Source organism: Papio anubis, chromosome 11 (assembly GCF_008728515.1).
Source record: "Papio anubis isolate 15944 chromosome 11, Panubis1.0, whole genome shotgun sequence".
NCBI lineage: Eukaryota > Metazoa > Chordata > Mammalia > Primates > Cercopithecidae > Papio > Papio anubis.
In genome coordinates, this window is record NC_044986.1 from 33,966,108 (window position 1) to 33,975,131 (window position 9,024).

The 9,024-nt window shown below is 42.3% G+C and overlaps 1 non-coding gene and 1 pseudogene across 2 annotated transcripts; both read right to left on the bottom strand.

The window, feature by feature from the left end:
• Positions 1-331: 331 nt before the first annotated feature.
• Positions 332-4,483, bottom strand: LOC101025186 (annotated as a pseudogene). The gene has a single exon (XR_004176926.1). The product of XR_004176926.1 is annotated as a survival of motor neuron-related-splicing factor 30 pseudogene (transcript).
• On the bottom strand, positions 3,756-3,855 carry LOC116269622. Its single transcript, XR_004177240.1, has one exon. It is a non-coding gene; the product is annotated as a small nucleolar RNA U13 (small nucleolar RNA).
• Positions 4,484-9,024: the final 4,541 nt, after the last annotated feature.

Genomic DNA, 9,024 nt, shown 5'->3' on the forward strand with positions numbered 1-9,024 from the left:
GACCCTGGGAGGTTGCAGTAAGCCAAGGTTGCACCACTGCACTCCAGCATACATGACACAGCAAGACTCTGCCTCCAAAAAAAAGAGTTCCAGCTTACAGCAAATACTGTTTTTATCTACTTTTTAATTTTTATATAATTTCACACTTTTACAGAAAAGTTGCAGAAACAGTATATTCTTTACCAGATTCACTAATTGCTATAATTTTGCCCCATTGGATCTATCGTCTATCAATCCATATATGTGCATACACATATTTTTTTCTGAACTATTTATGCCCCCTTTATCCATAAATATGTCAGTATTTCCTAAGATCTAGGATTTTTTTTTAATTTTAAAAACACTTTATTTAATAAAAGTTAAACATACAAAACTGAAATAATACACATCCTAAAAATTACCTTCTTCCATTAATAGGAAGACCCTTTTCTATGCATGTATCTGGCTTAAACTCAACTCAGGATAATTGTGATGTTCACTTACACCAACAAATGCAGACAACTTGATCTAATTAACAAAAATTACAAACAGCTAAATGAACATAATATACAGGGAAATTATGGTCAGATTAATGCACAAGAAATACAAGAATTTTTTAATGACGAAACAGTCAGTACTCTTGTTCATTAATTTAGCCTTGTGTTTTTACAAAAATAGTATCTACACTGTATACAGGGCTATACAGCAGCTTTTTGTTCTCCCATATAAACATTACACATCCAAAACATGGTACCACTGCCGTAAATGAAAAAAACAAAAAAACAGGAAAAAAGCAAACATACAAGACACAAAAACACCTTAGAAAAGGGAGCTCATTCTAAGGTTTCTTACATAAAACTAAGAGTACATAAAAATAAAACAGATCAATTTTAGAGATGGCCTGATAGGCCTAGGAAACAAGTTTTTGAGGAAAAACCTCAAAACAAACTTTGCCATTGACAAGTTAACCTATCTTTAGGCTTAACTGAACAACAGCCAAGTTTTAAAGTTGAAAACAAGAAAAATGAAAGGATCTCTTTAGCAGGTTGGTGTTTTTGCCTTGGTGTTCCAATGAATTGCTAGAGTATGTGTCAAGTTCAAAGCATCTGAAAATTTCAAGTTACAGCTTACAAAAAGTACATACCATAGGTTAAGTAGGCGCCTGATATTAGGAAGATGAATAATTCATCTAAGTGCTGTATAAAACAGCAGCTACAAAAGTTGCTTTATTCAACAAACTTTGAGGGAACCGTGGTACTGATAATGAGAAAAGTTAAACAAATAGCAGTCATCAAATGCAATTTCTTCACGTTTCATTCTAGTGAAGTCAACCAATGACGACAATGGTATCTTGCTTACACATCTAACAAATAATTTACCTTTAGAAAAATATAAGGATAAAAAGGTAAATGTAAAGCCCTGCAGAGATGAAATCCAACAGTTTTTCTGATTATTGAGGCATCAAATGCCTGACATTATATGTAGAGGTATCTTGATATTGTGTCATAGGTTTATCGGCAATTCCACAAGTTCCTACTCCAACTTTGCCAGTCACACTCTCAGGTGAAGCAAAAATACTCCTCTTTGCCTGGCCTTTTTTGCTTTTGGAATAGGCTCTGTTGTTGAATTGTTGCCATTTCACTTTCTGGTCCTCTCTTTCCTGCTCAAGTTCTTTTATTCTCTGAGCTTTTTTCAAAGCCTTCTTCTTTTTATATTCATGCTGCTGGGCAATCATTTCTTTTTTTGACACGGGTTTGTTACCACTGTCCTCCTTTGCCTTCCTTCCTTCTTCTACAGGCTTGAGGTTCAACAGTGAAGTCACTTCAGCATTGCCATAACCAGCAAAAGTGATTGCAGCGTTGCCATTTTCTTCATCTATCTCTTCAATCTCCGCTTCATAACACTATCCATCTTCACTCCAGATTGCCATACACTTGTCTCCTACTTTCCATGAATGAGTAGGTTGAGTAGAAGCAAAACTGTCTGAACTTGCAAGCATCTCAGAAGGTTGAGTTGACAGAAGGTCTTTGGTTAGTTCTATAACTTCTTGTAAATCTTTCTTCAAGTTTAGCAAATCTTCATTTTCTCCATTTCCAGATAATGCAGCTTCAACTTGCTGGAGCTGAGCTTTGTAGCTTGCCAGCTGCTTTGCTAAATCCTCTGACATCTTGTGTGGGGCTGGGGGCGGGGCGGTGGGAAGGGGTCAGGGCAAATGAGCCCAGTGGTAGTAGCGGCTACAGCAGCAGCAGTAGCAGGAAAATCTCCACGACAACAAGGCAACTCGGTCTGAAAAGGCAGGATTTTCTCTTACGTAACCCCAACATGTGTATGGAAATCAGGGAATTTGTAACATTGATACGAAATGCTTATCCGAGCTATAGTTTATATTTAAATTTCACCAATTGCTCCAATAATGTCCTTCATAGCTGTTTTTTTTTCTGATCCAGCATCCAATTAATGATCACACTTTGCATTTACTGTTCATATCTCTTAAGTCTTCTTTCATTTAGATCAGGTTCTCAGCCTTCCCTTACCTTTCATGAATTTGATTTTTTTGTTTTTAGATTACAGGCCAGTTGTTAGGTAGTATGTCCTTCAGTTTGGTTTGTTTGATGCTGCCTCATAATTAGGTTAAGGTTATACAGTTTTGGCAGGTGTACCATAGAAATGATATGGAGTCCTTTTCAAGGCAGTGAGGTCAGTGCATCTCTTTATTGGTATTGTTAACTGTGGTTAAATGGTTATGGTTGTGTTCATCAGATTAACTCACCGTGGAGTTACTAATTTTCCCTTTGTAATCAACAAGTTATTTTCATGGAGGTGCTCGGAATCTTTGTACATATACTCTTCTTTATCAAACTTCTACCCACTAGTTTTAGCATCCATTGATAATTCTTGTCTAAATCATGGTTGCACAAAGATGATATTCTGACTTCATCATTTCTACTATGAGAGAGCTATCCTTTCTCCTTCATTTATTTATATTTGTATGAACTCATAGATTATTTTATTCTATGGCTATTCTATAGTGATATTACCACTGTAATATTGTCATATAATACTACTGTAATGATAATAAAGAATTACCATTATTTATTCTGATGTTCAAATAGTCCCAGATTTGGCCAATGGGGGTCCCTTCGGATTCCTGTGTTCTTTTTTCATATCTCCATTTTTTAAAAAGCACTTCCTTGCTTTCTGGCACAATATGATATTCTAAGCTTATCTTGTACTTTCCCCCTCTCAGCCCTAGAATTAGCCATTTCTCCAAGGAGCCCTAGTTTTTTTTTTTTTTCAGTACAAAATGGTATTTAGAAACCAAGATTCGAGTGCCAGGTGTACTCAATGCTACCATAGTGTCCACTTCTAAGCCCTTTAGCCCACAGAGCTAAGAAATATACATATCTTAATTTCTACATCTGTATACACACGCACACACACATACACACAAAATCATGGATTCATATAGATACCTCTAGTTCCAACTCGACACCACAAAATTCATTTTAGTCCTCCCTTTCTCCATATTTACAACTCTCTCCAACAGCAAGAACTAGCTTCCAATATTCTCAGTACATTTACTCATTTGCCCAACTCTACAGCACACAAAAGGTATTTCAGAACCGCTAACCCATATCACTACAGAAAAAAAAATCCTTCTAACTAGAATTAAATATTTGTTGGGCTTGTTTGTTTGGTTTTATCCTCCCTTCAGCATCTTAATATTATTTGTTTGCAATAGAGTTAATTAAAATAGAGCTAAGTTCATTTCTTTTTTTCATGTCAGGTAACGTGCTGATGTCTTAGGGTTTGCAGGAAGCACATCTCACATGTGTGTGAAAACCCAGTCATCAAGATGATGAGCTACAAAAGGATGCATTGGTTTCTATTTGTATTCCATTTTAAGTTTCTTCCCCCTTCTCATCCTTGTTGGGTTTTTTTTTTTTTTTTTTTGTAATGGATCTTGTGGATTTTGTGGATGGGCTTCACCGGGTCTGTAAACCCCTGGGAGTTTTATGCAAAATATTGAATATGTCTGCATTTGGAGGAAGGGGAGAGAATCCATAACTTCATAAGATTCTTAAAATGGTCTTTAACCTCACAATTTAGGAGAGCAATAGAGAAGAGCAGGAATCCAGGGACCTCTAAGAGGCTTCCTACTAGTGGGGTAGGAAGTTCTGCCAGACTGTGAGTCTCTCAGGACAGACAGGATCTTCTTTATCTTATATCTCCACTGCTGAGCATAAACATAAACGCAGAGGGAACAGACACCAAAGGAAAATAAAAGAGAAATGTGGGAGCAAATCTGTACCTTGAAGCCAACTCAGGATTTATAAGCATTTCCCCACCAGTGACATCAGCTCAGACATCTTAGATTCTGGGCCTCCCAGGGCATGCCTAGAATCACACCATGGTGGGGACACAGCCTGGGCATCTGTCTATAGGTGTACATAGAAAAATAAACTAGGCTGGGCACGGTTTCTCACGCCTGTAATCCCAGCATTTTGGGAGGCTGAGGCAGGTGGATCACAATGTCAGGAGTTCAAGACAAGCTTAGCCAAGACCTGTCTCTACTAAAAATGTAAAAAAACTAGCTGGGCGTGGTGGTGGGTGCCTGTAATTCCAGCTACTGAGGAGGCTGAGGCGGAGAATTGCTTGAACCTCAGAGGGGGAGTTGCAGTGAGCCGAGATCACGCCACCACACTCCAGCTAGGGCACAGAGCAAGACTCCGTCTCAAAAAAAAAAAAAAGAAAAAGAAAAAAAGAAAAGGAAAGAAAAGAAAAATAAACTAGGCTGGGCGTGCGATGGCTCACACCTGTAATCCCAGCACTTTGGGAGGCCGAGGCGGGCAGAGCCCCTGGGGTCGGGAGTTTGAGACCAGCCTGACCAATGTAGTAAAACTCTGTCCCTACTAAAACTACAAAAATTAGCCAGGCGTGGTGGCATGCACCTGTAATCCCAGCTACTTGGGAGGCTGAGGCTGGAGAATCTCTTGAACCTGGGAGGCAGAGGTTGCAGTGAGCTGAGATCATGCCACTGTACTCCAGGCTGGGTGACAGAGTAAGACTCTGTCTCAAAAAAAAAAAAAAAAAAAAAAAAAAAAGAAAGAAAGAAAGAAAGAAAAAGAAAAAGAAACTAGAAGAAAAACCCCAGTTCATTGCAGAGATACTGACCCAATGCTCTGATTTACTCCCTGCACAGGTTTCTTTTGGCTGCAAGGCCCCTGCCAATTGGAGAACAAGAGCAATTATACCTGAATAGAAAAGCCAGGAGTCATGAAGAATTAGTCCCCTGCAGGCACTAACTGAAAGCTTTCCCTGGGTATGGTGGGAGGTAGGGACCCCCGCTGACATCTAAAACAAAATGTTTCATTGAAGGGTGGCACTGCTCCTCGGGGAGCTTCTGCTGCTAGAGAGGGGCCTAGGAAGGCAAACAATAAGGTGAGGGACTCTTGGTCAAGGTCTATTCTCCCTGGATTGCATCCTTTAAATAGTATGTTCCACTAAGCACAGGCAAAGACAGAAGAAGATGCAGTCCCTTCCACAGGGCTGAAAGAATGTTTAGAAAATCAAGTGTGAGCAAAAGCCAAATTGTACAACACAAACCGAGCCCACACTAGCTGAGTGATCTGTGGGGTGGGGTAAATCAGAGGAAGCTCCCAGAGGAAGGAGGGGTATGAATTTTGAAGAAGAGTTGAGCCTGAAAAAAGAGAGGTGAGACAAGGGCATTCCATCTGGCAGTGATGGCTCGAGGAAGAAGCAGAGGTGTGGAGAAGGGGCGGCTTGACCCTGAGAGCAGAAAAGGGAGGTTTTGCTTCAAAGAACAATTTGGAGGGGGCTGGAGTCCTGTGCCTGTAAGATGCATTGTTCTTCAGGAGGAACAATGTGGTAAAAACAGTGTTTGAGGAAGAGACCGTGTGTGGGGCTGGCTTGAGGAGTAAAGAGGATGGCAAGGAGTTACTGACGTCCCCTAGGACCAGGGATGGAAAAATTTACCTGGCTGGACAGGTGACTGTGGGACCACGTATTAATTCTGTCTGCTAACAGATGAATGAAAGATGAAAGTAAGAATTTACACTTTATAATATTCTGTGCACTTATATTGCATTTTCACATGTAGCATTTTTACAAGCAACAACTGAATTCTAATTCTTGCACATCTATTATGCGCTGATCTTTGTGAGTAGCTGCTCAGGTGAGCCTCACCACCACCCTCGCGGGAAACATAAAGGAAGCCGTGCACTATCACTTGATACCATGTGTTCTAAATTTGCTCAAATGTGAGCCTCATGAGAACCCTATGAGTCAGATGTGGCAGGAATTCTTATTCCTGTTTTATAGATGAGAAAAGTGATGTTGAGAAAGGTTAAGGCACTTGCTCACAGTCATATAGCCAAGGACTGTCAGCAGGCCCTTTTGGACTCATACTAAGATCTTAATAGCTTACTTCCACTTTGACTTCACATGCACAGTGTTAACAGTGACCTCCATGTTTTGTAACGCCATTTTGGCCTAGGTCTGCTGCTCACTTGAGCTAAACACTCTCAATTCCTGGCATTGATTTACCAAAGGTTAGTAATTCAGCTTGTTGAGGGTCTGAAGGTCACATTATTTCTTCATGCCAGGGCTGGGTCTCAGGAAAGCAAACAAAATGCTGATGGTCACTTGGAATTGAGCAAGCAAGGAGGCTATCCCCGGGGAGACGTCTTCCTCAGCCCTGTCTGCCACATACTCCTGCCAGCCGCTGGGAATCTGCTTCCACTGCCCAGCCGCCTCCAGCCATCAGCTGCCGGAAGGCAGCCAAGGATACGGGGGGAATGAACGCTGCTTCTGAGCTTTCAGCAAAGATCAGACACTGTATCTGTTCATATCACATTAATGGCTTGACAAGGCTTCTACCTAAGAACAGGACATCAAAACAGGCTCTGGAGCAAGGAATCAGATTAGGGACTTGGGTCAATGTCATGTCTCACAGGTGTTCTCACACGGACGACTACATCCTTCCCTGGGTCCTTGCAGGGTAAGCACATCCCCTCGAAATAGCAGCAGCTCTAAACATGAAATTCTTCCTGGAGGATTTTCTTACTCTTGAGTTCTATTCTACCAAATTTTTTGAGCACTTACTGTCAGGCATTCAGAATGTGAGCAATGACAATAAATAACCTACACTTTTGCACTTACAATATGCTGGGCCCCATTGATTCTCAAAACAGCCCTGGGAGTTAGCTATAAAAATGCCCCCATCTTACAGATGAGGAAGCTGAGACTCAGAAAGGCAAAAAACAGGACTGAACTCACCCAGCAAGAACACGACAGAACCAGCGTTGCAACCCAGGATTCCAAAGGGAGTGTGGCTCGCCAGTGCCCTGCAGGGTCCCTAAGAAGTGAGAAGCAGTCCCGCCTGCAGAAGCCCAGGTGCCAGGGGTGAGACTGATTTGTAAAGAGATCATGAGACGTTTAAGTGCTCTAATAGAGGCACGAGGAAAGTTGTTTCCATTCTCTTTCTGCCTGTTCCCGGAGCGGTGCTCGTGGGACGAGACCCAGGACCTTTGGAAATGTAGTGTAATACTTAGGTTTCTGTGACTGGTCACTTCTTTGCTAGTGGTCAGAGCGTCAGGAGGCCAGTGAGGAGTGGCCGGTTTGGAGGGTCCTTGTGTTTACATGACAGCCCAGAGCTGTCATATCCATTGCGTCGTGTGATCCCATCCTGCTGCACTTGCTGTTCCCTCTGTGAGGAACATGAGGAACGATTTTCCCCAGATACCACCTGGCTCACTCTCTTTATCTTTTATGTATTTTATTTTTAGACAGATATATTTTTTGAGACAGGGTCTCACTCTGTTGCCCAGGCTGGAGTGCAGTGGCACAATCTTGGCTCACTGCAACCTCCACCTCCCGAGTTCAAGCAGTTCTCATGCCTCAGCCCCCTGAGTAGCTGGGACTATGGGTGCGCACCACCACGTCTGGCTAATTTTTGCATTCTTTGTAGAGACAGGGTTTTGCCATGTTGGGCAGGCCGGTCTCAAACTCCTGACCTTGAGTGATCCACCCGCCTCCCAAAGTGCTGAGATTACAGGCAAGAGCCACTGCACCTGGTCTATTTATACATTTTGTTGTTGTTGTTGTTGAGACAGCGTCTCACTCTGTCACCCAGGCTGGAGTGTAGTGGCCTGATCTGGGCTCACTGGAGCCTCCGCCTATTGGGTTCAAGCAATTCTCCTGCCTCAGCCTCCTGAGTAGCTGGGATTACAGGTGTGTGCCACCACGCCTGGCTAATTTTTGTATTTTTAGTAGAGATGGGTTTCAGCATGTTGGTCAGGCTGGTCTCAAACTCCTGACCTCATGATCCACCTGCCTTGGCCTCCCAAAGTGCTGGGATTATAGGTGTGAGCCACCGCGGCCGGCCTATACATATTTTTTGAGAAAGAGTGTTGCTTTGTCACCTAGGCTGGAGCACAATGATGAAATTACAGGTCACTGCAGCCTCGACTGCCCTGGCTCAAGTGATCCTCCTACCTCAGCCTCCCAAGTAGCTGGGACTACAGGTGCAAACATCATGCCCAGCTACTTTTTAAAAAAATGTTTTGTAGAAATGAGGTCTCCTTATGTTGCCCAGGCTGGTCTCAAGCTCCTAGACTTAAGTGATCTTCCTGCCTTGGTCTCCCAAAATGCTGGGATTACAGGCATGAGCTACTGAGCTTGGCCTGGCTCATTCGCTCACTTCTTCCTGGTCTTGGTTTCGGTTTCACCTCCCCAGAGAGATCTTCCCCAAATTCCTTATCTAAAATAGCCTCCCCTACCCTACTATCCCTTTCACTCCGCTTTATTTCTCTTATTGCACTTACCACTGTCCGAAGTTTTTTTCTATCATCCATCTCTCCCAAATGAGCACTGGGACTCTTTTTCTCTCTTGGTCACTGCTTTATCCCCAGTACTGAGAACAAGATCTGAAACACAATAGGCACTTAATAAGTAATTTGTTGAGCAAGTAAATCAACTTAAGCCTTAAAACAATGCTGCAAGGTAGGTGTCATTAAAATTGTG